Source organism: Anser brachyrhynchus (genome assembly GCF_964034855.1).
Source record: "Anser brachyrhynchus genome assembly, chromosome: 5".
NCBI classification, from domain to species: domain Eukaryota; kingdom Metazoa; phylum Chordata; class Aves; order Anseriformes; family Anatidae; genus Anser; species Anser brachyrhynchus.
In genome coordinates, this window is record NC_137699.1 from 64,509,425 (window position 1) to 64,536,814 (window position 27,390).

The following is a 27,390-nucleotide window of genomic DNA, read 5'->3' on the forward strand; positions in this document are numbered from 1 at the left end:
GGCAGCTGTTCTGGCAAAGGAATATTTTGTGACATTTCAATGCTTGTTCTTGTTGGCCCTCCTTGTGTGGTAGGCCGGACAGAGGATGGTGAATGAACCCTCAGGTTTAGCACCAGAGCAGTCCGTGGAAAGAACGAGCAGTACTGTTGTCCTGCCACACATCCCCTCTGCTGCAGCAAGGCAATGAAAGTGCTACACTGGGAATATTTCTCATTTAGGAAGCTGATAACAGGAGTTTGTGGCACAGGATAAGCTGCAGGCATCTGCTCTGCATCTCTGAGCTGCAGAAGGCGCGAGGGTGCAGAGCAGCTCTGGAAATAGTGAGCAAGGGAATTGCTGGAGCAGGTATTTTTACACCTGACACCTCAGCCTAGGCGGCTAGGAAAAATATGTTTTGGGTTAAATTTGTCAAGCCTCAGCAAATAACTCATTTCTCTCAACTCTGGAACAGGGCAAGTGTTTGAGGTGAGATGATTCTCTGAGTGCCCTTTCAGGTGAAGCTTTTCAGTGCTGCCTGGCTGAAGATTGGCACCCCACCGCTTTCCTATTGAAATTCAATCGGGAGAACCATGGGATGCCGGCACTTCTGTTCCTACCAGTGTCACCGGGCTGCCTTGTTTGCTGCGGGTTTGTTGCGGGGCCTGTGGGCTTGTCTTTGAAGCTATGGCAGAAAACTGCTGCTAGGGCCGTGCCTCCTCTGAAAGTGGTTCGTGGACTTTGGGGGCACGCGGGAGCGTGCAGATGTGTGGGGCTGTTCCTGGCTGGGCTGCAGGAGCAGCAGGGCATGTCCTGGCTCCCTTGGGGCTCATTGGGGCTCTGCTGAGCAGAGAACCTGGCTGGAGCTGATCCGAGATCATGGCCAGCAGTGAGATCCGATGTTGTTTACTCTGGGAAGGTTGTAACTGAGTAAGAGCCAAGTACACTGCGTTGTCTGCACTCGCATGCCTTTGTTACTGCTCTCTACTGGTATTGGTTACCCAAAGCTCCGTGTCTGGTGTGTCTGAGCCTGCTCTCAAGTCCTGCAAGTCCAAGAGGGCACAGCACGGCTGCGTACAGCAGCCCCTTCCCTGGGGAGGCTGCTGGCGTGGCTTCCCTCTTCAGCTTGAGGGCACCTCTAAACCAAGGGGCGGCTGTCGCACGGGAGCTGTGGACATACGGGTGACTCCGCAGATCCCACGAGTGCTCTGCTTCAGAGGTGAGCGAGGGCTGTGCCACCAGGCTGCAGGGCTGGGGGCAGCAGCTGGGCTGGCCGTGCTCCCAGTACCAGGAGCGGGGTGCCCCCCAAGCTGGGGCAGCTTGCACTGGGGCCAGCTTTTGGGTGGAAATAGGTGCTGAGCTTCCTGGCTCTGACCCGTTCTCAGGACTATTTTAACAAGTATTTTATAGTGCCATCACCGTTTGAATACTGAAACAGATAATTGCTTATCTGGATGTTGCAGATTTCTACTTCCATTAGCAGAAAGGAGCCTTTTATTAGCTCAACAATATAGGTTATTGCTCTTCTACCAGACAAACCGTACTGTGGTGAGTCTGTGTAGCAGTGCAGCCGTGTTCCTGGTGCCGATGGAGGTTACGTTTAACCCGTGGACACCCACGGACACGGACATTTAACCCATGGACATCACGTAATGCCCAGACATGGGCTGCAATATGTTGCAATGACTTCCTCATGCCAGGGAGCCACAGCAGCTGCTGTGTGCCTCTGCCTGATGTCCTTGGGTTCAGCTCCCTGTATGTACACACAGGTGTTCAGCAGCTTCTCCACAGTGCCCTGAGACCATGTGTGGGGGGAAAAAAAGGGAAATGAGAGGAGTCTGAGGTGCAGAGGACCCTGTGCATCCCCAAGGGGCTGGCTTTTGACTGGTGTTCTTGTGGTCAGCTGGATTGTAAGAGAAAAGTAATTCCCCAGCTGGTCCCAAGGGTGTAGATCAGGTGCAAGGCTGTAACTCATTCTGCAGCTTGCAACCACTTCTTCAGCAAGTTTCCTACCTGCATCTTCAGCTTCTCCAGGGTCACACTTGGAGCTGGCAGCCAGAAACTGGTGAACTCCTTGTCCATTGCATCAGGTGGCTGCTGGGGCACAGCTGTAGCAGACCAAAGGTGGGATGCTCCTGCTTGGGCCACTGCGGTCATCAGGTGAAATGCAAATCCATCACATGTAAGGTGGAACTTGAAGATCAAACATTTTTCCTCCCCCTGCATCCTGAAAAGGGGAATAATCATCTCAAACGTGTTCTTCCAGTAAATGTAGATTAGTTCATTATTTTTAGCCCCTTGAGACTTTTAAAGTTAATCTGTGGCTGACACAGTTTCTATTTTAACACAATTATTAAATGAAAGAAGCCGCTAGTTGTGAGTTAGAGCAGCTGTGTACCAAGGTTAATAGTCAATAACAAACTTTAACCAAACAGCCAGTTGTGGCTATATCAAAACAAATATTAATTATGCATGGAGATACTGCCACTTGACCTTTGTGATCTGCTTCATGAAAATGTGATTGAGTACAGAAGCATATGCACAATAATTTGCACCATGAAGCCTGGAACCTGCTATTTCTATCAAGAATTGTTCCTTTCCTGGAGCAATCTTCGATCCTTGAACTTGTCAGAGGGGTCCAGGATGGATTTGTAAAAACCAGTTCCCTTCGCAGCTGCAGTGCCTCAGTGATTTGAGCCACCACGCTTCTGTACAGGACAGCAACAAAGTTAGAGTGGTGTTTAAGGTATAGTTACACTGGGGTTGGAAAGATGCTATATGAGTAAACAAACGTGTTTTTGCACTCCTGCAACCTAGACCTTTTAAAGCACGTGTTTTTCATCACCATTTTGTTTTTTATCCTTGCCACAGTGGTCCCCAGGCTGGTGCTTTCAGAGTTGCGCAGCCCCCAGCAGGGCAGCGCCTTTGGGGTGGATGTGGGGGCCCCGCTGCCAAGTGAGGCGACAGTGGGGCACAGCCCGAAACCCAGCGCCGGGCGGGAGGACAGGGGCTGAGATGCTGCTGGTGGCACAACCAGGACACGCCGGGAGCACCTTCCTGGTGCAGAGGGCTCCTGGGGAAGAAGAGTTTTAAATGCCAGCTGTAACTTTTTTGTGTTTCTTAATAAAATCACAGCTTGGGGACCATTGCACCAGGGCTGAATACGGAAGCACCAGCAGGCTCCAGGTGGACATCTGCTGTGGAGATGCAGTGGCCCTGCCAAATCACCTTCTGTTTTGCAGAAAGGCTGTGCTGCTTGTGTTGTGCCTGGTATGAAACCCACCAAACCTGTGTGCGTTGCTGTATAACTTCCTTAAAAACAATTAACGAGGTCCTGATCTCATGTAAATGATCTCAACTTACTAGACTCCATGGATGAGCACCCAGAGGCCTCCTTAGCGTGATTTTGGTTGTGTGAGGCTTGGAGACTAAGGGCTTGAAACCTTTCTGGTATTGTGACCGCAGTGATTAATGTGTGTTCCTTTAAGAAGAGCTCTGAGCAGCTGAATTACGGTGTTCTGGAGCAGTGCTGTGAAGGGCTGTGCTGAGCTGTGCAGGTGTTTGCTGTAGCACAGTGACCTGGTTCAGAGGCATCCTGCTGCAGGATGGCAATGCTGGGAAGGCTTCCTGTGCTGCATTAGTCCTTTTACCCCAGGGGGAATTGTTAGAAATGCTTGCTGTGGGCTCGGCACTGAGTGCTGGCACCCCGGCTGGCGTGGGGAGCCTGTGGGTGCTGCTCCTTCCAGAGGTCGGGGGATGAAATCCGCTCTCCCTGCTGAAGGATGTGAGGCGGTGTTTTCAACTGATTTTAAGTATCATTTGGGATCGGTTTAATTTTGGCCTAAACTAGCATGCCTCATCAACATCAGAGCTGTAATAGTACTCATAAATCTTTTCCTGAAGAGGCCTCAAAGAGAAACTTATTCCTCTTGGCTCTGATTAAGGGCTTTCTGGCATGTGGGGACACAAATTGCTGTCAGGTGGCTGGGCTTGGGACTGGGGGTGGAGGGCACTGGCCCATGGAGCTGCATCTCCATCAGTGGCATCCTCACCACTGCATCCTCACCGTGAGCACAGATGTTGCTGCAGCCACTTTGATTTAGAAATCCCTCAGTGGGGAATGAGGGGATGAGGTTTTCAACCCCTTAAAGGTTCCCATTTCTCTTAGCCCTGCAGATGTAGGGAACAACTATAGTCATACTCAATGCTTTGTCCCTTGGCTGTGTATTTGTGTTCTCATTCTTGTGTCAGCAAGCACTGAGCCAGCGCCCTGGGTATCTCTGGGAACTGCTGCACCTTCCTGCACGTTGTGTGGAGCTGCATGCATGCTCCTGACAGCTGAAACCACACCTGGAAAAACACAGGCCATGGGAACAGTTCCTGACAGACTCAGGCATCAGCTCATACCACAGTTGGTGCTTGGCTCCTTCTGCACCAGTGCCATCCCCCTGCTTCAGCTTTCATGTTCCTGCTTTGCTCCACGGCCCCACAACTCGCCTTGGTGAAGAGCGAGGTCTTCGGGCAGCTCCTTTCCTCAGGGTTGCCCTAAGCACGGGTGTGCTGTGCAGTACCTTGTTGTACAGCCTTAATGTAGTGGCAATTTAGGATTGTCAAACTGCTGCCTTTGAAGGGCAGCGATGTGATTTACCCACTGAAGAGGAGCATGCTGCTGTTACCGAGCGGTGCTGAGGTCTTCACTTGGCCTGTTCCTGCTGCTGCCCTGCTTTGAGGCCTCACCGTGGTGCAACCTGCGCTTGGCTGCCTGCTTCCTTGGGCCTGGAGGGTTTTGCAGAGCACACCACCAAGGATTCACATTGCTGCATTTTTCCCTGGTTCTGCTCTGATTGCAAGGCTTATTTAAGCTTCTTGTGTATGTTATTTTGGGGTTCCAGTTCCCTCCTCCAAAGGAATTTGCAAGCCTGTTGCAGGTCTCTGTCTGCGTGGACCTGGCAGCAGGACTGTACTGATTTGTCTGGCCTGTTTGCTCTCTGCTTTGCCATTGGAGATGTGGCTGTTAATTAAAGATGCCCTCTGCCATCTGAGCAGATGTCTTGATCTCCTCCCCAGTGGTGGGGCTGAGCAGCAGCTCCCAGCACTGCCCAGGTCCTGATGTGGGGCAGGAGCGGGGCTTGCTGCGGCTGCTGCCTCTCTGCAGAATGAGAGGCTGGAAAACTCCCCTCGCACCCCATGCTAATGAGCATAATGAGCATTCAGATGTCTGAGTAATCCCAATCCCAGCTCTTGTTCTCTCTGGTGGAACAAACCCCAGCTTTCTTGTGCTGCTGCTGCTGGCCTGGAGCTGGGCCAGGGGCTGGGGGCTGCTCCCACCCCTGCATCCCATAATTGCTGCATTCACTGTGCCTGGTCTCATCCTGCTGGGGCTGCTCTGCGGCAGGGCAGGGCAGATCCTGCAATTGCACTTCTCTTGCTACTTCTCTCCCTGCTGCTTGCAGCTCTTCCTCTTCGTTTTGCGTGTCCTGTTGAAGAGGAACACAAACTGTTTTTTCCTCCTTCCAGTGTCCTCTTTTCTGTCCTGCATGGAACATTCTTCAACTTGGCTTTCTTAGCCATAAGCGGAATAAAACTTTTCTCCCTGCTTACCCCGTCACTTAGAATAACAGCATCCTCCTCGTGCTGTGCTAGCTTTGATTACGTGTATGGCATCGTGCTTGGGCCGGGCACGTGGCTTCTAATGGATATCTGTGAGACGTGCTTGTATGTGAGGAATAGCAAACTTGGCTCCTCATAAAGAAAAACAAAACAATTGCAATTTAAACTTGAGACAAAATCCAAAAAGAACAAGGGAGCTCACTCATGAGATCAAAAAAAAAAAATACCGGTACCCTAAATAATGATGCAGAAACCTCAAATACTGTGGATTGCAAAGCAAATTATTTTCTGCACAAAGAGCAATTCTTGTTCTCACTTCTCGCAATAAATCCCTGAAACATCAGTAAATCGATAGCATGGCGCTTGTATGAAGCAACAACGCTTTTTGTGAGATCAGCAATGGTGTGTCGGGGTGAGGGAGATGTAAAACAGGTCAGGAGCCACCGTGGCGTTAAACGTTCACAGGGGCATGTGGCTTTCAGTAGGTGGTGCCATGGATTCCTCTCCCCTGGAGCGAGGACGGAATGCTGAGAGGCTGGCCTGAAGCTGGTACTCCTTTTGATTAAAAAGCTTTGGTGTTTCTGTGACAAAGAAACGTCTGACTACGTAGTGGAATTGTACCGCGCATCCATTTAAAGCAAGACCTGCTCGGGTTTCTCCAGCTGTGCCGCACAGAGGATGCGGTCTCGCTTGGTATGCGGATCTCCCTGGAGGCCCAGCAGCACCGCTCCCTGGAGTTACGGGTATTTTAAAACGCAGGGAAGGGGAGCGCTGCTTGCTGCACGTGGGGGACCGCTCGGATCCCCGGCTAATCGTGGCGGTTTTGGATCCAGCGGTTTCTGATGGGAGCCGCAGAAGGGGCTGGTTCTCCATCAGCTGTGGCATCCCTGTGGGAGGTGGAATCGTTGGGAGAAATGCCCCAGCCAGCCTGTGCTGCTGCAGGAGCTGGGGCCGCGTGTTCGCTCGCCGCCTCTTCCATTTGTTTGCATCACGCAGCGCGATTTAAAGAGCGTGATCTTTCGTTTTGCGCACAGTCCCCGGTTGAAGACCTTTGGTTGCGCCTGGCATGAATACGTGCTGCACGAGGACAGTGCTGCTGGTGAGTACAAAGGAGAGGCAGTCTGAGTGCCGAAATTAACTCTGCTCAGCGAGATGGAGGGCAGGCAAGGGCAGAAAGGGCTGCTCGGATGGGGAGGCAGGGGGTTGAGAGAGGATGGGAAGAGGGAAGGGAAACCTCTCCTTGTCTGTGTGCTCTGAAGGGGATTTTGGAGCGTTCTGCATCCTATCCTGCACCACCGTCCCTGTGTATGGGGACGTCTCACCTTCCCCAGGGGCTGCAGGTTGGGGTTTCTGTGGCTGGGTCTGGCTCAGATGTGCCACGGCCCCATTGCCTGACCCCGTTCTGCAGCACATGTGCTTGCCTGGCCCCAAAGGGCAATGGTTAAGCGAGGTCACAGCGAGCACTGAGGGCAGTGTGAATGTGGCTCAGCATCAGGGCTCGGTAACTTCTTGAAGCACAGGATCCTGATGGTGTGTCAGGGCACCGGCTTGTCCTGGGACTTCCCATCCCTTGATGGGACGGTCTGCTTGGCAGCTCGGCTCGCCAGCCGGGGTTTGCTCACAGCTGCAGGTGAAGTGATGAGGAACATCCGTAGCAAATCAATGAACCACGTAGGAGCTATTTATGTGCCACCAGGATCTCAGAGCTGCTCCCATGCACTCCATCCTTTGGTGGGTGAGCAATAGATCAGTGGAACTAACCCTCATGGTCCCTACGTAGGAAGATGGTTTTGACTAAAGGGGTATGTTTTTTTTCCTGGTTAACTCACTACTCCTCGCTGTGTTCTAACTTCATTCCTGGGCACCCATCATTCCTCATTCTTGGGGTAAATTGGTCCGATATGTTGGTGATGAGTGCAGAAACAACTGTCTAGGGGCAGGCAGCACCTGGGTAGAAGCTGTTGATAGGAGAAAAGCTGTGGTCTGGAGAAACGGGTTGAGGAGCTGTGCAGATGGGGTCAGAAGAGCCCGTGGAAGTGACATGTGGGTGAAGCTCTTGCTGACAGATGTGTCGGCAGAGGGCACTACTAAAAAAGAAACACAATTGTGAAAATCAGAGGGTGGACTTGTTTGCAACCAGATGGAAATTTCAATAAGCCGTGGCAGTCCATCTGTCCGGCAGTGTTCACTTCAGCAGGAATTGGATCAGGTCACTGCTGGCCTTGCAGCTCTGCTAGAAGAAGCTGCACATCTCAAAGACGTACCAGAGCAGAGGTCTCGTTCCCTGGTGAGCTGCTGGCTTAGCATCCCCTGGGCTTCCACCTAGACACGGCAGCACGTTATAAAAGAATGCTGCTCTCCCTTAGAAACGTACCAAATTCTTGTGGTCTGCTCAGGTACATGAGGAATTCGAGGAGCTTGATCAAAGGTGACAGTTTTGTAGCTTCCTCTGAGGATGTTGAGACGAGACCTGTCAAACTAGAAGGTCACTGGAGGCACAGCTGATCACGCTCTGGCTCCTAAGAACTGGGTTATCCCAGAGGGCTGAAGTTGTCTTGGCACGCTGCTCGTTGGCATTATATCTTCAGATGCTCAAGGTGATAAGCCAGAAAATAGGAAATCTTCAGTGGAAGATAAATGAGATTGCAATGAAATTTAAATGAAAACAATTTTGGCAAAAGATGTCTGCGAATCCCTCAATATAATATGCAGCTCTCAGACTTAGGAGTCAATTTATTCTGAAAATATGGGAGTATAAGAAGTACATCCAAGCTTTAAATAAATAAATAAAGGAAATAATAAAGCATCCAATATGTGCTAGGAGGAAAAAATGGAAAAAATTGAAGGAACATTTGTTAACAGCTTCATTGCAGGTAATGCTAGGTAAACAGATAACAGCTTTTAGAAAGTGATACTAAGATCTTAAAGGAATGAGCAATTTGCACTGCAGAGCAACAAATTTTAATGGGTCCAGGAAAACCCAGCAGCATAAGGACATAATATTGAACTCTACCCATGAGTCCTTTTTTCTATCCCTGAAAACCACAGACGGTATCTAGATACAGACAAACAGATACAAAGCGCTCCTGTGCAGCCAACCCCTACTTCACCTCAGAACAGTTAACATTATCTGATATGTCTTGGCATCAAAGGAAAGAAGCAAGCAACCCATGGAGATGTAGATGGAGCTATAAGAAGCAGCAGCAGAAAAAAAAGGGTACAGACAAATTATTTCCCTTTTTGCAGAGAATAATTGAGCCTGGCCCTGTAGGAGACAGAGGTTATACCTGTAAAAGATGATGAAAAGCCAGGGTTGATGCTAACACCGCTGTTTCATACTTAGTGACCTAATCCATGATTGCAGCTGATTCGGGTCTCTTGGGATCACACAAATTACAGAAGCAAACCAGGAAACATCTCCCTGACCTGTGGAAGGGACTGCTTTCTCCCCGATCTGTAAGTTCACTTGATAATAGTTCTGTTAGGAAAAGGTTTATAAATGTCAGAAGGAAAATGTGAGCTGCTTCTTTCTGACAAGCACAAAGACTTTTAAAGGGATTCAGAACCGGCAGGACATGGGGGATTAAAATTAAGTCTAAAGAGGAAATAGTTGGGATCTCAATACAGAGCTGTGTATCGGCCCCTTTGGGCCATACTTACGGCATCAGAAATGCAGATACTCAACTGTGGGGAAACCCCAGTTAGCATGGTGAGGAGTGGCACCTCTGTCCTATGGAGGCTGTGGGTGCTGCTCGGGTAAAGGGAAGGGGCCAGGTGCGGCCATATCTTATTTTTCCTTTATGTTGCTCATGTTAAAATAATTGTTCCTTCTCTTTAGCGGGACACGGATCTCCCTTGAGCGTTTGCCAGTAAGATTTCCACTATCTCCAATTAAGCGCGTGTCCAGGTGTGAAGGGGTAAAGCCTTGACAGTAATCTCAGGCTACAGGGAGCACGTAGTTTCACTATGCTGATAGAGACAACTCGGCGTGTAGTTGGATACTTGAGAACTTGGAAGGTGCGTTATCAGTTGGTGCTTGATTTATTGATTGGCTACTCTGCACCTTGCTAATTGGAGACAACTGGCTTGTCAGCACTGCTAAACAAACATGGGGTCAAAGTCACTCGTCCTTCAAGGCAAAGATAAAGTTGCACTGTCAAGGGGTTTTGGTCCTTGACATTAAGGAAGTGAAGCTGGTAAAAGGCTTGCTCATAAATGATGGAAGAACCACTTTGCTAAGTGGGTAGCGATCAAAATGTACAGGGAGGGTTTTTTGAGAGATTGCTCAGGCTGTGCAGTCTCCTCCTTCCTTGGAGGTCTTCCAAAACTGCCCGGACACAGTCCTGGAAAACCTGCTCTGGGTGGCCCTGCTTGAGCAGGACTGGGCCAGGAGATGTCCAGAGGGTCCCTTCCAACCTCAACCGTTCTGTGCATTTGTCAGAAGTCACAAGATCCGTGTTTGCCTTATGATGGAGCATCTCGAGTTGTACTGACAGTAGTAGCAGTGTTCCTTGTGGGAGGCTGGGAAACTTTCCAGCCAGTCTCTGCAAAGGATACTTTTTTGATGGCTTTGTGGTGCTTATGGATCATTATTAGCTCCCTTAAATCCTTTTTTTTGTCAGAGTAGTGGTATAACAATCAAAATGATTTTGGTCCACTCAAAAGTTGGCAAATGGGAATCTTAAAACTGGAGCTGTGAAAATTAGGTCAAAATATGCAGTTTCATGTCAAATTCTGAAAGCAGAAAGACCGCTTTTCAGTCTTGAAGTAAATCAGGAATAATTTCACTTAAACTAGTGGGCTGACAGGTGCATGGAAATAATTCCACATAATATACACCGAAAATACGTGGTCTCCTGAGGCATTTTCTGAAGCATTTTCCCTTCAGCACCTTCCAGCTGCACATTGCTTTGGGTTCAATTTATTCAGTCTTAATGACTGACCTTCCCCACGCTGCTGATGGACTGTTTCCCTGCATCCCTCCAAGCTGAGCACTGCAGGCCTGTTTGTCACAACCGAACTTCTCTGCTCTGTGCTGGTGGAGCCCCCGTTCTGCTAATGAATCTTGGTTGTGTGGATTCAACTTTGTTCCACGTAAAACATAATAAATTAATATTACGTGGATAAGTGCCTAAGACTGTACTGACATAGCTACTTCTGGCTTAGGCACGTTACCAGACAACTGAGAAGTGCTGGTGGCAATAATTCTGTCTGGTCAGAGGATTGCTGGTCAGTCTGGGATCTATAATGAATTAGTTGTTGCGAGGGAGGTTTTTACTAGCGTTCAGAATGAGCAATCTAAGTGCGCTTAATTTTTGATCTAGGTCAGGCCTGGTTTGCAGAAGCCGGACAGTTCTCCCTGGGGAGCCGTGGTGGAGGTGGAACCAGACGTGCAGTCACTTCGTTAAGGGCCTGAAAGTTTTGGGACTGGGAGGTCCTACGTCGCCTGTCTATAATCACGTCCTCAGGGCATAACAGCATCCTGTTGGTCTTCTCTTTTCTCTTCTGTTTATCACGTACCTCCCTATTGCAGGATTAAGAGACTGAATTTCTTTTGACTCTTTATTGTTCCTATTTGTTTGCTTGCTGTTACAGCCACCTACAAGACACCACTCATTCCTGCCTCTCCTCCCCTTCCCTTCAGCGTTATTCTGGTGAAACAGCAGGTTTATATCTTAATGGAAGCTAAAGAATAATTATAGTTATGTAGTCTTGCGATGCTATTAAGTCATATGACAAAGGCAAAGAAATTCATAACAAAAACGTCAAGGGAGAAAAATCTGTCAGCTGCGTTTCTTAAACTGCCTTATCTGGTGTCACACAGTTTATTATTTATGTAAGACCAGAGCTGTGCCTGGCACTTCAAACATGAATGAAAAGACCCAGGTTATATTTAACATAAAACAGGGAGTGTGTGGATAGGCAGCAGTATGTACAGGGGAAAAACAGATGCCATTTTTCCTGAAGCAAAGGAAGGGGAACACACACACGCTTTTAGACTTTCTGGTGGATTTTGTTTTAAGACAGATCTGCAGGAGACCATTATTAAGGGCTTTGATTCTGTGCGTGTACCTTTAGACTAGGACTTGTATAGTGAGAGATGAGGAGTTCCTGAATTAGAGCCTGGGACCATTAGGCACGGAAGGGTCCGTCTGATGTCTATAAATATATCAGTGTGTCAATACGGAGTGGGAAAAAGCGCAGTCTAGGTAAAAAGGCAGCATCGGCACATGCACAAGTTGACCAGACTGGGTGTAGATAAATTTATGCTGGGACTTCCAGAGGTGCTGCCCAACCACCTCAGCCATGGGCTCTGGAAAGATACCCCAGTGGGTTTCAGGTGTCCCAGAAGCCTCAGGACTGCCCACGTGTCGTGTGGGACCTGCATGTGAAACCTCTGAAGGGTTTTGGTGTTGGACCAAGCAGTCGGTGTTGCTGCTGTATGCCGTAGGCTGATCCACCACCGCCGATCTGCTGTGAGGAGCAGTGACCGTGGCAAGATCTCGCCAACCCCATTTTAAATGTGAGCAGCTGGTGCAAAGCTAATCCTAAGAGAGGAGAGGCTTGTAGCCTTCAGACTACCATGCTGCCTTTTTTTCCTTCCTTTTTGTCCTTTTTTTCCTTTTCCATTACTTCTGTCTGCACATTTTTGAAATAGGAGAAGAGACTCCATCCTTTTCTCTTGGTGTGGGGCGCCCCCCTGTTCAGGATGGATTTAGTCCTTTGGAGCCTGGGCTCAGGCCCGTGCAGGAGCTCCCAAGGAGATGGGTTGCCTTTGGTCATGTCTCCTGATTTCAGGTTCCATCCCTTCCTCCTCAGGCGTGCTGCCAAGGAGAGATGGGGGCCTGGGGAAATAAGCCACTGATACGGTCATGTTCTGAGGTTTGTTTGAAGAGAAGTTCAAAATCCCTTCCTTTCTCAAAGAAATGCCCTAGACAACGTAACCTTCATTGAACTGGCATTGAATCAATCGAGGAAACATTAAAAACCAGGGTGAAGAAGCCGTTGATGTAGCTGATGAAGTTCCCTCAATACAGAGAGCCCTGAGGATCGATGCTGCGTTCGGATTGTGAGACTTGCCATTTTGTGCCATCTCTGAAATTCGCTGGCACCTCTTAATGGTGTCCGGTGGAAAGAAAAAAGAAATGCTGTTTCCATGAAGTGGTAGGCATTATGCTGTGGGTTTGCAAGCAGGTAGGACAAGTGACTGCCTGCTCGTACAGAGCAGAGGTGCAGTAAAAGCTTGTTTGTGTGTCCTTGGGAGCCAGTAGCTCCAAGAAAACCAGGCCTGTGTTGTTCACGTAACACTGTTTTCTGTTGTTTCACAAAATGGCTAGCTTCATTGTGAAACATCCTGTGGTACGTATGAGCAGGCTTGGGGGCAAGAGGAGGCAGAAATCATCTGTCAGAAACCACCAGGGATCCTGTGACAGAGCTCACATAATTTGGATCAAAGCTCGGGGACTGAGAGCAAGTAGCGGAGGTGTCTCGCCCCCCTCGGTCCTGCATCTGCAGCGTGGATCAGGCTGATGCCAGAGCCTGCGGCATCTTCTGATGCTTTTACTGATTTAATACTCTATCTTTCTAAAGTTACAAAAAAAAATTCTCGTCTGCCCTTGTCTTTGAAATAACTTTTCTCCCCTCTTCATTAATCAGGAAAGCTGTTACAGCTCTTGACAGCACTCTGGAGCAAAACAAAAAGGCCTAATTCACTAATAGGACCTAATGCATAGTTAAATTCTGCAGTGAGTCAGTCTATTTATCAAGACAATTCAACTTGAAAATTAGTCATCTAGAAAGATTTTGTTGGCGTTATGGAGTGGGCATATCTGCCTGGAAAAGGGGCGTAAGTGCTGCGAGGGCTTTGAGAAGAACAGTAACCTGACGCTTCTTGGTGAGATGGATTTATCTGAAAGTCAAGTCACTTTTCTGCTCAAACAGTTGAGGAGATCAAGGTGCGAAGTGTCCTCTGATATGTATTCAGATAAATTTCTCTCTGGTCCATGGGAAGAGCAAGGCATTCGCAGTGCCCAGGCAGTTTCCAGTGCTGCTGAAGCTCTCCTTGCAGCGTCCCTTTGGTAGCCCAGATTCTGGAAGGCTTCTGTCATTGCTGGTTAAAAAAGCACAGAATGTGTATTTTAGGTAATGTTTTGTGACAACTTTTTGTGTCCAAGTCTAGAGTTGCTTTCTGTATTGTTTAAACCCTTAAATTAAGTGTGCACGAGTGCTCTAGATCCATAAGAGGTCTCTGCCCGCACTGATGCAGACAGCCCAGGCTTTGCGTGCAGGCGCCTAGAGCAGGGGATGCTCTGAGGGGAGGGCATTCCTCGTGCTCTTGCAAAAGCAACAAAATGCCCAAGAATGGAGAAATAGCAGCTCTGTCTTCACCTGCTGGGAACCTCTGAGGAATGTCGTATTCCCCTGTGCCTCCAGAAAGTAGGGTTAAAAAATTTTGGTTAAAAAAAAAAAGGCTATTATTTTGTCTGCCCCACTGATGGACTCCATGCCAGCTGGAGACAGCTCAGCATGGAAGCTGATACTTGTATTGGGTGTGGTGTAAAGGACCGTAATGAGGTTTGCGTGAGTGCGGTTGGCATCCACCTGAGGGGGCTTCAAGATACAAGGGTGAGATGCGTGATGCAGGCTTCACAGGGCTGATAGAAGTCTGGTGAATGGTTAATATGCTGTGGTACTGTTACGACTCAGATATGGGGGCTTTCAGGAAGGAATTATCTGAAGGTTGAAGTCGATTCTGGCATGCAGTGACTACTTGTATGGCAGATGGGTACAAAAAAACACCCAGATGACCTTACAGCTCATCTTTATTCACGAGCATTTGAAAAAATGGTAGCTTGCATTTAATAGGGATGCTGCCCAGGTGAACGAAATGGTGTTACACGGTGATCCAGCTGGGATCTCTGCACCCAGCTCCCCAGCTGGGCTAGGCCAGAGCGGTTCCTCTGAAACAGCACTGAACTGATGCAGAGTGTGTGCTGGAGAAGTCATCTCCAGACCAATTGCTCGACTGCTTTATAATGGCCCAGGTGGTTGAGTTTGCCTGATACATCCCATTACAACATCTGAGTTTTGATAGCATGTAACTGAGTGACATTTTCAACTCTTCAGGCTTCAATTTTCCCTTTAGAGAGTCCTCCAAGGACTCAAGTTTTCAGTAATATTTCAGCTAATATGTTTCGGTCATTTGACAAAATGAGAGCAAGGAAAATGATGTCATTTTGTTCATCTTAAAAGATATTCTTACAGCCATTTTCCTGAGACAGCTCTCGTACCTCCAGGCTTCAGAGCAGTGCCGTGGTACTTAATGGAGGCGCATGAGGAATATGCTTTTCTTGTAAAAGATGCTTGTATTTGACCAAGTTACAAGCATCTGAAAATCTCAGTGTGATCAGGGGAGACTTATGAGAGATTTTTCCAATTCAAATCTAGAGAGAACAAGTGTTGGAAGAGTCATGGTGAGCCCATTGAGGATGAAGGGTAGGGTGGTAGGACCTGAGAAGAAGCTGGGAGGTGTTTGGAGGATGAGCCGATAAGGCACGGGCATTTGGAGCAAGGTTCCTGGCTATCTGTGAGCCAGGTACTGCAAAAACATGACGTTCGTCTTGGATTTGGGCCCAAAGGAGATGCACATCGGCACAGATGGGATTTGTTCAGAAGCACTTGGTTGTCTAATCTTTATTGATTTTTGAAGGAAAATTAGTTACTTGGATACATCTAGGTAAGTGTCTGCGCCTTTATGTGCCTTTAAAATTCCAGCTTTAATCTATCGCAGTGAGATGTTCTTACAAATAATATCAGGGATATTATAAAAAACATATCAGGGATATGAATACCTCTGTTGTGGAAAATAGGAGCGTGGAGAGGAAATACCAGCTAGGGCACAGGTGTGTGAAGGCAACATGGAGAAATGGGTGAGAAGTTCTCATTCCCTGAATGAGTGCTTGTGGAAGAGCAGCACGTGGGCATGTAATGGGAGGTTACTGTGATAGTTGTCCACAGCAACCAGGAGAAGCCAGCTCTTGCGTAATGCTCAGTTTGGAATAAGAACTCTTTTCTTCAAATGGATCCTGTTATTTTTGTTCACTTCTTTGGGGTGAATCTGAGAAAAGGATGGCCAAAGCCCAGGTATGAACTCCGTCTGAGTAAACGAGCCTTGGGATAGCATTCCAGCATTACAAAATAAACCATGTTACTGTTCAACAAGGCCCTGCCAAGCCCAGAGGAGGTAAACCCTGATGGATGGGCTCCTATGGGGCAGCTCCTTACGAAAGATGCCTGCTTGTGGTTGAGCTGGAGACATCCCTGAGCTGCTTGGGCCGTGCTGCCCCCCACTCAGATGATTTCTCCATCCAAATACTGTGCAACTGAATGCCAAAGGGCCAGGTTGAGGGGCGGACACAATGGGAACAGTAACGTGCCAGGTGCTTCTTGGAAGCTTCTGGGATTGCTGTAGCCCATGTGTTGGCTGCCTTCTCGCAGGCCTTGTTTTGTCAGCTCCAGCACTTCTTATTGTACGTTTCTGTTCTGGTTGTGTTCCTGATGGAGGATTAGGGCTGCTCTGTGCTAGATGCTGGATGAAGAGGTGATAATGGTCGGTGTCTTAGAGGCCCGATGAGCCATACGACCCAGAAGTAAAGCAATAGAGAGGCTGTGGGCTTTCTGCATGGGGTAACAGAAACCACGAGCCCAGTGCCCGCACTCCGCCTATCTCAGATTTGTTTAATTACACATTCCAGATACTTCTCTAACTTCTCTACTTTCCTTTTAATTATTGTTTCTACCAAGACTTCAAGTACCTGCACCTAAGAATAATTACATAGCAGCCCATTAGCTAATGCTCCCGCACTTTAAACACCATGAAAACTGCAATATAGCTGCTGCTTACCTGCAAGGCTGCTCGTTCTGCGATTTCCGTCTCTGGAAGACCATTACAAATCTGTTTGTTCCTCCTCTCCCCTTTCTCCTGTTGTTGTTGTGCTTTCTCGTTTTTCATCTGCATGGCTTTCTCTGTTGAAATGAAATCGTAATTGATGATCTGAGAAATGTTTTGGTAAAGTTAGGGCAGGATCAGGTGCGCTGCTGCCTTTGAGCATGGAGCAGACTCTGTGCTCCTGCACCTTGTTGCCTTGGGCTGAATGTCACCCATAGCAAATAATGAGAGAATAAATCTGGAAAGAAGACAATCTTCCCCTCCCCAAAAAGAAAACCCAACGTAATCAGTGTTTCTACTCTTCCCTCCACTCCTGTTGAACGTGCATGCTTTTACCTTTATCTCTGCGCCTCTGTGGCTTTATAGCAGTGCCCACCACTGAATTACCTGTGTACCTGGTTGAGCACTGTGTTTTTCTCTCCCAGAGCGTGAAATCTTTCAGCTTCCTTCCCTGCCCAGCCGTGATGCCTGCTTGCTGTTACGTTTACAGGGAAGCAGTTAAATGCAGGTGTGTAGATTCCAGACATGCTCAGCAGGGCGACCTACAATTTAATTTGTTTGAAGGAGGTATAAAACTTCTGGGATAAGCTTTGTTAATAGAAAGGTGCAATCATATCTTTAAAGGAAACACTTCTCCAAAAATCAATGTGATTGACCTCCTTTTCAGCTTTAATTAAGCCAAATCTTCCTTCGTGATAGCACACCAACCTGTTTCACTGCTTGCTGCAGACACAGGGGTTTAGCCAAAACCCTTCTATTGCAGCTGGAATATCTGATAAAGGCTCTCATCCAGTGTTATCTAGAGCAGCATGAGTCAGGAAGGTGCTTCCACTCCACAAGTTTTTACTTTTATTTTCTTTAAACAAATGCAGCTGCCTACAGGAGCAATATGTTGGCGGGCTTTGTAGCATTGGGATTTGGGCCAAAGCTGGAAAACCAGTCTGAGATATTTTTCCCTTGTAAAGCAATCAACTGAAGAGAACAAACTCTCCTTGAATAATTGCCATTGAGTGTGGAGTCATCATCGTAGGTGCACATGTCCTGGAACGCCGCTTCTCCTAGTGCAGAGGCCGAGTGCGTACCTTCAGGCAATTCTCCAGGCAAACTGGCAATTTTTATTGACCGTGGGTTATGAATTCCTGAAAGATGCGTTTCCCAAGAGTCTTGGAGAGTACTGCTTAAAGAGAAGTTAGCGTGCATTTACTCCGAGGCTCGGTAAGGGTTATAGGGGGGCTGCCTGGTACCACGCTTTGCTCAGCAGTGAAGAGCTGTGTTGGGCTGAAGTCTTCTGCTCTGTGGGGAAGGGGAATTTCAGGCTGTAAAACACGGCAGTGATGCAAGTTTAAACAAATGCTTGAAATCTGTGTGCTTGTGCAGGAATGGGATGTACTCAGGCTAGCAGTAGCTAATTTGGTTAAGTCTCAGAGAAACGCATGCAATAGTTCTTCCAGTTTCTCTGTATTTTATTGCAAAATGCTTGTGGGCCATTTTGCTAGAAGTTAGTTTTCAGTTTAAGGAAACTATATGTATTTACAGTGTGTGTGTGTATATAACACCCGTTACAGTACAGACGCTGTTGTTACATCCTCCACTGCTGTTGTTAATGGAGGGGACGAGCGATCCTCACCGTGCTGCAGCTGGAGCCGTGCCACCCTGGGCACTGCACCCAGTGGCTTTGGGGAGACTTCTGACCTCTAGCCGGTGGGTTACTTGGTCCTCTGCCAGATGAACCCAAACCAGTTTGGTTTCTCTGAGCGCTCGTGCATCCGAGTAGCTGGTGAATGCCAGGCTGTTTTAGCAAGAGCTCAGGAATCTCTTCTCAAACTGCGCGCCGGAGGCTGCCTGTCACAAGGGTACAGTGTTAGCTAATGTGTGGGGAATGGGAGATGTGATGGTAGAAAACACTTGGGAATATCTTTCTGGTAGTGTTCTAGTCTATATTTCACAAGAAACTTGATCGTTTGCACTTAGCCCAGTAGGAGAGCTTCCATAATTAGCGGCATGCCTGTTTTTCATATTTATATTTATTTCAAACTACAAAAATGTGTTTTGGAAGAAAAAAGCAGAAGAATAGCTGGCATCCTGAAGGGAAAGAAATCAATGTGAACCAGCCACTGAAGTAGGTCAGGTGCAGACTCCTGGGTGATCCCAGGTGTGTGTGAAGCTGGGAGGACTGGGGAGAGCCCAGCGAGCTGCAGCCCTCGGCTCGGGTAAGCCCCCGGCAGTCTCCTCCACCCGTGCCCTGCCTTGTGAGCAAGCTTCCAGGGTTGTGACCGATGTCCAGAATAGGAGACTGGTGGAAGGACCTCAGCCCAGGGCTGTCAGGGTTTTCAGGGCGCCCCTCGGGGCCTCAGGGCAGCCCCGTTCCCAGCAATGGTGCTGAGATGTGACCTGTGAGTATGCGGCGGAGTTTGGGGTCGAGGGGAAGGCCGGGTGATGAACAAGCCCCTGCTAGGGAAGAAGAAATGGTGAATTCTTAAAGTAATGACAGGTGCTGTTTATTTAGGAGATGACTGTGTGGAAGTGCAGCTGAATGTGAATTCCTGCCTGAGACCTGAGGGATGGCCGAGGTCATGCAACACATGTCGGCAGCTGCGGGGCGGCTGTCTGCAGGCTCTGCTAGCCCCACAACAACAGGATCGCTGTCAGATGCTTGTCTGTCATTCGCTGCAGTGACACAGCTCTCGGAAAGAAGAGAAGTAATTAAAACGTGACCTAAACCACCCTCAGGCTGCGTTAGCAGAGGCGTTATATGCTGGGGGATCTAAAGAACAGCTGAGATGCCCTGGAAAACAGGCTCAGGGTGCTGCCAGCTCTGCCTCCGTTCTCCATGGCTTGTGTTCCTTGAAGCAGCAAGGTGGGCAGGGCACGGGGACCATGGGGAGGGACTGGCACTGCAGGGGGTGTAGGAACGGGACCCATCCTTCTCAAGGTAACGCCTTCAGCAGTAACCCCAGGAGCTGGGTGACGTGGTGCGAGTCCCTCCTCGCATCCGTCAGCGTTCGGCTGCAAGGCTGCACGTGGGGAAAAGCAAAATTGTGCCTTGATTTGTGTAGCAAAACTGTTTCCGCAATCACTTTTTTTCAATGAAAGTTTCTGTTCTGCAGCCCCAGTCGCAGCACAATTGCACAGATGCCCGCAAAATCTCTGAATGTGCTTTTTCCTCAGTAAAAATAGTGGTGCCCTTCCTTTGCTCCTCTCTCAATTAGATACTACTTCGGAGAAAACAACAGACCAGCGCAGCAGAGCAGCAATGCTCAGTGTGAGCCCCCCTCCGCAGCTTCCTTACAGGAATGAAAGGTATTTCTTTATTAGAGACAGAAATCTCCAGCTTGCAGTGCTGTTCCTCCATAAAGCATGCTTTTGTCTTTTGAAAAATAGCTGCTCAGTGACACAGAGCTGAGGGGCTGCAACCCAGACCTGGCTGTTGTGACGCCTGGGAAGTTAAAGCTGCGGGAAGATTTGGCATTCAGGGCTGAGGGCTGTGGAGGATTGGAGGTGACACTGTCACTTACAGCCTTGTCCTCTGAAAAGTGAACAAAGCTATAGTCTTGCATGGCAAACATACCGGAGGGGGGTAATGAAACCATCTATTTGTTATTCAGAGCAGGGTCAGAGCTTTCTCTGCTTATTTAGGTCTCGTCTTGCTGGGGAGCAAGCTAATGCGTGCGCTAATGTAGAAATGTGCTGAAGCTCCGAACAGCATGAGAAAGGACAGGCTCAATGAATAGCTTATCAGTTGTCATTAAAGTTTGCTAATGTGGGAAACGGCGTGCTCACCGCACGTACCTCCCGTTATCCCGCACCTGCGGGCAGTGTCCCGGAAGCGAGGTTGTGACGGATGGGGGCTGTGTGCTGGGACGCTGCGAGGCAGGGGGCTGGCTGCAAGCTGGCTGTGCCCCGCTGCGTCTCTGGTGGCCTTATTTCAGCCTTAAATCACAAACCTCCCAGCTGTGCTTTTCCCTGCAGTAATACTGGTTAGCCATAATTCTGCCTCTTGGGTAGCTGGGCGAAGTCCCAGGCCCTGTGGTTAACTACCTATGAGCCTGGTTTTCCTTACTGATAGTATTCCTAACGGGGTCTTCTATCTTGTATCGCAGCCTGCATGCACCTCGCCCACTTGTACTGAGAATCTTTGAGGGGACCGCACGTGGTTTAGCCACAGGTAGGGCCGCCTGTGGTGAGATGGAGCTGGTCTTGCGCTAAATCTGCTCTCCTGCTGGCACTTGTCTGCTGACATCTGCCATCGCTAAATGCCAAAAGGGAGCTGAGCTTGTGGTGGGAGAAAAAGATGACTGGGAAGGCAAGGAGATGGGCTTTTTTTTTAAGCCTTTCTGTTCCTTGAGCTTGGCTGCTTCAGCTCAGCAAATTGCAAGGCGAGAGGAGATCCAGTGCTCGCAGCAGAAATGGCACTGAAGTGGTGGTGTAGACGTTTCAGCTGGAGGGCAACGCTTGCGTGAGAGCAAATCAATATAAAACAAAGCAGGAAGATGTTAGACTGCAATTAAGGAGGAGGCTTGTAATCAGGCTCTGGGGAAAAAAAAAAGGTGGTAGCATGGAGGTGAAAAACAGCTCTGAACTTGTATGATGTTTGTGTGCAGAAGGGGCTATGTATGGACACATCTGTAGCATTAACAGGTAGAGCCCAGGAGAGCGAGGTCCAAACAGCTTTTATTCCCATTGCCTTTGTATTTAGGTACTTGCACTGGAACTTGTCTTGTGCATCTGGTGTGCCCCAGTGTGGGTTTAGGCTTCTGCTCTTTCCAGCTCCAGCATTTCTGCTCAGAAGGCCCTAAACTGTGTCCTATATGAAGCTGCCAAGCCTGAGAGGCACTGCACATCAGCTCTCCCATTCCCCAGGAAGGGGATGCTGGGGTACTGCTGGTAGGTTTGAGTGTTCACAGTAATTCTGTCTCTCCTGTGTGCTCTTAGCTTGTGTTTCATTGGGAAACTTGTCTGGATTCCCATTGATCAGTGACTCCAGTTCTTTTACCCAAGTCTTCATCTGGAAAACTGTGAAGTTGCGCTGCTGTGAAATGAACCAAACAGGACATTGAAAGAGGATGTGTATGGTATTTTTAATGAGAACTGCCTTATTCCTGAGAGGAAAGGTTTTACCTTACTAGAGGAAAATACAAAGTCAGACTGTGTTTCTAGAGCCTCCCATGCAAGTCAGGTCATGAAAACCTGACCTCTGAGAGGTACATCTGTACCTCCTGGTCACCCATTGCTAATACACAGCTCAGAGTCCATTATGTTCAAAATAGCATCTTCTGGCATTAGCTTTAATCTCTGCTGTAGGGTAGATTTACTTTTGTTTGTACTTTTAACACAGCCTTCTCTAGCCCTGCCTGTTCCTCTACTTGAATTAGCCCCTAAATTAGTCTCATTCTCCTTTCCCTGGGAGTAGGATATTAAAGTTAGGAGATGGGGCTGAAGAGGCTGAGAAAAAGATTGGGTATTTTGCCTCCTGTGTCATTAGCTGGCCTTAGCAACAGGCTTGTAATCACCTGTTTTTTGTTTTTTTTCCTGCACCAGAAAGCAGCTGTAACCCTGCTGCTTTGTAGCCTGGCATCTGCTGATATCCACGAGGAAGCCCCTCCGACGAGGAGTGGTGCCGGTGCCTGCCCAGCGCGGAAACCTCGTGGGCACGCAGCAGGTCGGTGCGCTGGCAGGCACCTCGACTGCAGCCCCCCAGCACCAGCTCAGGGTTCGATCAGCAAACCAGGAGGTATTGCAGATAGTTCTCCTAAAACCCCGATTGCTCCCTGCTGTGCTGTTCCTTTGCTTTCAGCAGTTTCCCAGCTGCTGCTCCTCTTCGGCAGCATCGTTCCAAGCACTCCTGGGGCCCCTGCTTTATTTGCAGTAGAGGTTGTTTTGGCTTAAGTCGCCTGGAGGTTTGGGGGCATGCTAATAAAGCCTTGTGGGAGGTGGTCTCATTTTACTGCTTTGGTTATTGGTGCTCTGCTTAAAAGAATACCAACTCTCTGGTCTGCCAATGGAGATAAAATGAATTGAAAGGTCAACAGCAGCCTTGGTGTTCCCATTTCTGTCTGCAGAGATTTCTCTTGTAGAGAAAAGGCTGTGGTCTATTGTGTATTGCTTTGAGAAGTGCTGAGAGGGCTGTATTAGGAAGAGTGTAGAGAAAATGGTTTGACACACATGCATGCTCATGAGTTTGCTGGCATCTTGGAACAGGGAGGAACGAAGGCAGCTCCACGTGCTGGGGCATGTCTTGGCTGTTCGTCAAAAAGATGGTGCAAAGATTTTGGCCTTTTAGAAGTTTGTAAATGGCTTCTGTTATACGAATGATGAGCTGGAGCTTAGAATTTGTTTCTTTGGAGAAGATGAAGGGTTATGGAGAGTGAACACGGGGTGGTAACTGTGGTTATAGTGAGTGCACGTGGGGTGGTAACTGTGGCAGCTATGAAACGTCTGAAGCTAAGGACAAATCCCGAGTGCCCCCATATAGCTGAAGGTATCCTGGCTGCACAGCATGATTCTGCCTTCCACGCAGACGGGGGAGATGCAAGCATTGCACTGTGCTCCTTGTTTCTTCCATAACAGGGGGCTGAAAATGAGGAAATGGGTTTTCCAAGAAGCCCAAACTGAAGTCGGTGGGAGCTGCGTGTGCTCTGCACCTCTCATCTGTCTGGTATGACTTCTCACTCAGCCACTGTCTGGTCCTTCTGCAGGTTCAGAGCCCTTGGTGGGGTTCGGGTTGGTTGTAAGATTGCAACGAAGTGCCTGGGCTGAGCACTGCAACGTCCCCTGGAGACTCTCAGGTACTCTTAAACCTGTAACCAGCAGCAGCTCCCAAAATGACTCGTGTTGGAGCAGATCCACCAGCACCCTGCTCTCCGTGGCTGGGAAGCACACCGGCCACCAGTCTTCCCTTCCAGAGTACCCGCTCTGTTTCCTTCCCAAAGTCTGACCCCTTGGGGAGCACGGACCCGCAGCACTCAGAGCTGTACCTCCTGCATGTTGTGTGGGACATCGCTGCACAGCACGGACCCCAGCTGGAAATGGCTACTAACAGCAGAAAATCTCCCAGGGGGTTTAAACACGAAGGTGTGCAACAGCTGGAGCAGCCCCCGAGTGAGGAGTTCTCACCTTCCACCCTGCCGTAGTCCTGCCCTCACACCAGGACAGTCTCGCTGCTGTCTACTTGCCCATTTCTATGGCCGAGTTGTTTCTGAAGACGCTGTTAAAGAAGCAAATGACTACAAATTGTGCCCTTTGTGAGAGCAATGTAATTGCCTGGTTTGAGGCTACTTTGCTAGTCATCCGAGGGACTGAGGGTGGGAAATACAGCAAAGTACAGACCAAATTTCTCAGCCACGTATGGGTGGCATTTCAACGTAAGTGTAAATTGAATCTGAACTGAGCTGCATGAGGCAGGATGCATTTTTGTGACAGAAGTGGGCTAAGTGAATTTTAAGAATCAAAATGAGAGGAGAAAAACGTCTTGGGCATATGGTATTTGGATGATGGGCTAAAGCAAAAGGAAGGTTTCCAGGCAAACAGAGATGGTTATGTTGCTCTGTCACTGAGAACTTTCTGAGAAAGCCTTTCTACTCAGGAAAACATCAGTTGGGGAAGTTTTTGTGGTTTTCTCCAAGGCTTCACAGACCTCTTATTGAAACCGGGATTTGCTGAGCGATGTTTGTGTGTAGATCTAGAAGGCCAGTTGTGTTAGGTGAAGTGAATGCAGGTAGCTGAGCTAGCGTGCAAGAGCCACGAGCCTGTAGGTTGGGAATGTAGATTCTGGGTGTGGGAAGAGCATTACTAACTGAAGAAACCTCCCCCATGTTCCCCCAGAGCAGGTAGCACGGAGGTTGCAGAGGCTCCATCCTCAGACCTGGCGGCTTTGGAGCAGGGGCGCTGGGCCAGGTGGTCTGCAGGCGTGCTGCCAGCTTCAACCAGTCCGTGACCCAGGGGTCTATCCCCAGTTTGGTGAAAAGGGAAGGACAAGAGCCATGTGGTCTCCTTCATTTCCTTCTACCTTCTTGGCCTTCTTCCCTCCCAGTACGTGTGCTGCCACCCAAGCCGGGCAGCGCTTTCATTATAAGCTGGAAGGTGTCCCACGGAGAGACGCTGTTGGAGTAACTGACACAAAGGAGATATCAGCATAAAGAAACAAAGCATATATCTCTGCCAAGTGGGTTGCCAAGGCTGCAGGAACACAAAAAACGGGTGGCTTTATCCAATTTTTTTAGTGGCACAAAATAAATCAGAAGACAGAAATAAACAATTAAATGTGGATGAAAACATATACTGTGTGCCAGCGAGCAAAATGATACGTCAAGAAAAAATGTTGTGTGAATTCAAGCCCCTTGGAAAGTGTGAAACTGTTTTTGGGTAGCTGATCATTTGGTTTGCCTTATAGGATGGGAACAGAATGAGGAGCTAAGCTGCAGCTTTTGCATTTTCCCCACGATTTACAACAATGAGTGCCGGGGTGATGGCGTGCAGGCAGGCACAGCTGGGCTGGCATCGAGGCTTTTCCCCCGAGCGCAGGACCAAAGCCTTCCTTCAGCTCAGGGCACAGCGGTGTTAAAACTCCTTGCTACAGCTCCTTGTGTCCGAGCACAGATTCAAAGCGTGCCCTGAAGTCCCACATATTTTATCATCTTCCTGCGGCCTTCAGTGAGCCTCCCAAGCAATCGCAGGTACAATGCCACGTGGCTTCAGGGTGGGCTGTAACCCGATTAAAGGCAGCGGGCAGTCTGTGCCAGATACAACACTCCTTTAAGATCTATGAGAAGCAAGCAGCAACGTTGTACTCAATTTTGCATTAGTTCAATCTCCTTCCATCGTTGTCTCCTCCCTGCTTTCCTCAGCAAAGCGCAGCCGAAGCACACCTCGGTTTTCAGGGAGCTCTGCCTCTGCTCGCTGCTGCTTGCTGGTTTGACTCGGGCTGCGAGCTCTAAATCCTCTGTTTTCCTGCTTGGCAGAACTGGCTGCTCTGAAGACATTTAAATTTGGAAGCAATGCTAACAGTTGGCCTCAGTGTACCCAGTGATTAAAAAAAAAGTAAAATAATTATCTGGTGTTGTGGAAGAAGCCAAGCCGTAAGGAGGATGGGGGAGCATAACACAAACATGTTAGCATTCATTGTACTGTCTTGTTTCATGTTCAGGTAGCTGTGTAAAGTACTCTTGTTCATACAGAAATGTATCAAAAAAAAGAATCTCATGTAGCTTTTTGGGGGAAAAACATGAAATGTCTAAGCAGGAAGTTACTGCTGAAAATGCATTGCTGAAAAGTTGTGGTCTGTCTTCTGAGAGGTGACGCAGGCAGACTGCTAAACTTTGAAAATGCGAAATGCTCCATTTGAAAATGCAGCCTTGGATAAATACGAGGACGGTCTGAGCGCCCCAGCCCTACCTTGCAGCAGAGCGGAGCTGTCCTAGAGCACTCGCTGCGTATGCAGAGCCCTGGCACCTCCTGCAGGCTGGGCACTGCTCCTGGCAAGATTAGCTGGCAGATTAAGCTGCTTCCTGCCTTTTGGCATGGAAGCAGGAATACGCTGGGTACTTCACTCTCTCGAGATCAGAAGATTACCTTAATGCCGAATGCTGGAAGCAGGACAGATTGTTTTCTATCCAGCAAGTAGACTTGACCAAGGAACTGGTATTAAATCTAAACCCAGAGCCACACTGGCATTTTACCGTGAGCCTGCAGCTACTCATGTGTTTGTGCAAGCACGCGTGGATTTTGCATCAATATATATTGTATCACGATGCAATAACAAAGTGCACATGAATAAATGATTTATATTCCATATATATTCTTAATGCTGCATCATCTGATGCTTTCCCTTTATCTTTCCATTTCTTTTCTTTCAACCGCTGTTTTTCAAGACTTCTGTTTTTCTCAAGCTTTTTCTTGCTCCCTGGGATTTCTTTCTATGAGCCCTGCAGAAGTGCAGATCTTTGCCCAAATTTTGCACAAAGCATTCTCAGGGCGTTACTGAGCATTTGAGGAGTCTCATCGGCGTCTAGGAGATGGCTCCTCTGGCTTGCCCTTGGAAATGCTCCAGGAGAAGGCAGGCTTGATGTGCAAAGGGCAGCGTCAGAAGGGTTTCCAGCGATGATGGCAGGTCCCATGGCTCTGTGAGCTTTCTGCAGCTCAAAGCACGTGGACAGAGGAAGATTGAGATGCAGATCAGGAATAAACCATCCTGCGGCAGTTGTGGTTGGAGGTGGGAGAAGCAGGGGGGCAGTAAAACAGTGGCGGCTTCCAGCCTGAGGAAATGGCTCCTGCTTCCTCACAGGTTGTATCTGGGCACCGGCGGGGCAGGACTTTTATTGCTTTCAGGGCTTATTTGTTCATTTTGTTCATATATACATATATATGTACGTATACATATAGGATCAGGATGGTTTGACTTATCAAAAGATAATCCTGTAGATCAGTGCTAAGGTAAATTTGTTCTCTGTGGCTGTAAATTTTGGGGGCTTTTTTCAGAAATGCCAGTTCTCCATGTTAAAAAGAAAAAAAAAAAAAACCACTCAAATCACAGGTCTTTATGAGCTTCTAGGACCAAATGACTTTTGACATCTCCAGGAGTGCTTGCTTGTTTGTCTCCTACGAAACTTGAGGGCTACCACCCCCCATGTTACTTCTCAATGAGAAGTGGGGCCATTCTTCTTCCAGGGTGCTCTGCAGGAGCTTTCTCAGCACTGTGCAAAAACCAGTGTCAGTGCCAGCACCATGTCAAATTGTGCTATGGTAGTGATATTTTTTTGTCATTTTATGTGCACTAAAATTAAAAGAAAGTCCATAAATAAAGGGTTATGTAAGGTCTAATGACGTTATCTTTCTCATTTACCTTTGGCTTTATTCAGCAT

General features: G+C 48.4%; 1 protein-coding gene and 1 long non-coding RNA gene across 3 annotated transcripts in view; both read left to right on the forward strand.

Annotated features, from left to right (window-relative positions):
- Positions 1 to 27,390, forward strand: part of MDGA2 (MAM domain containing glycosylphosphatidylinositol anchor 2) — a 324,296-nt gene that overhangs the window by 40,174 nt on the left and 256,732 nt on the right. The window lies entirely within an intron of this gene.
- LOC308195391 lies at positions 6,693 to 27,051 on the forward strand. Its single transcript, XR_013951454.1, has 2 exons — positions 6,693 to 9,042; positions 24,356 to 27,051. It is a non-coding gene; the product is annotated as an uncharacterized lncRNA (long non-coding RNA).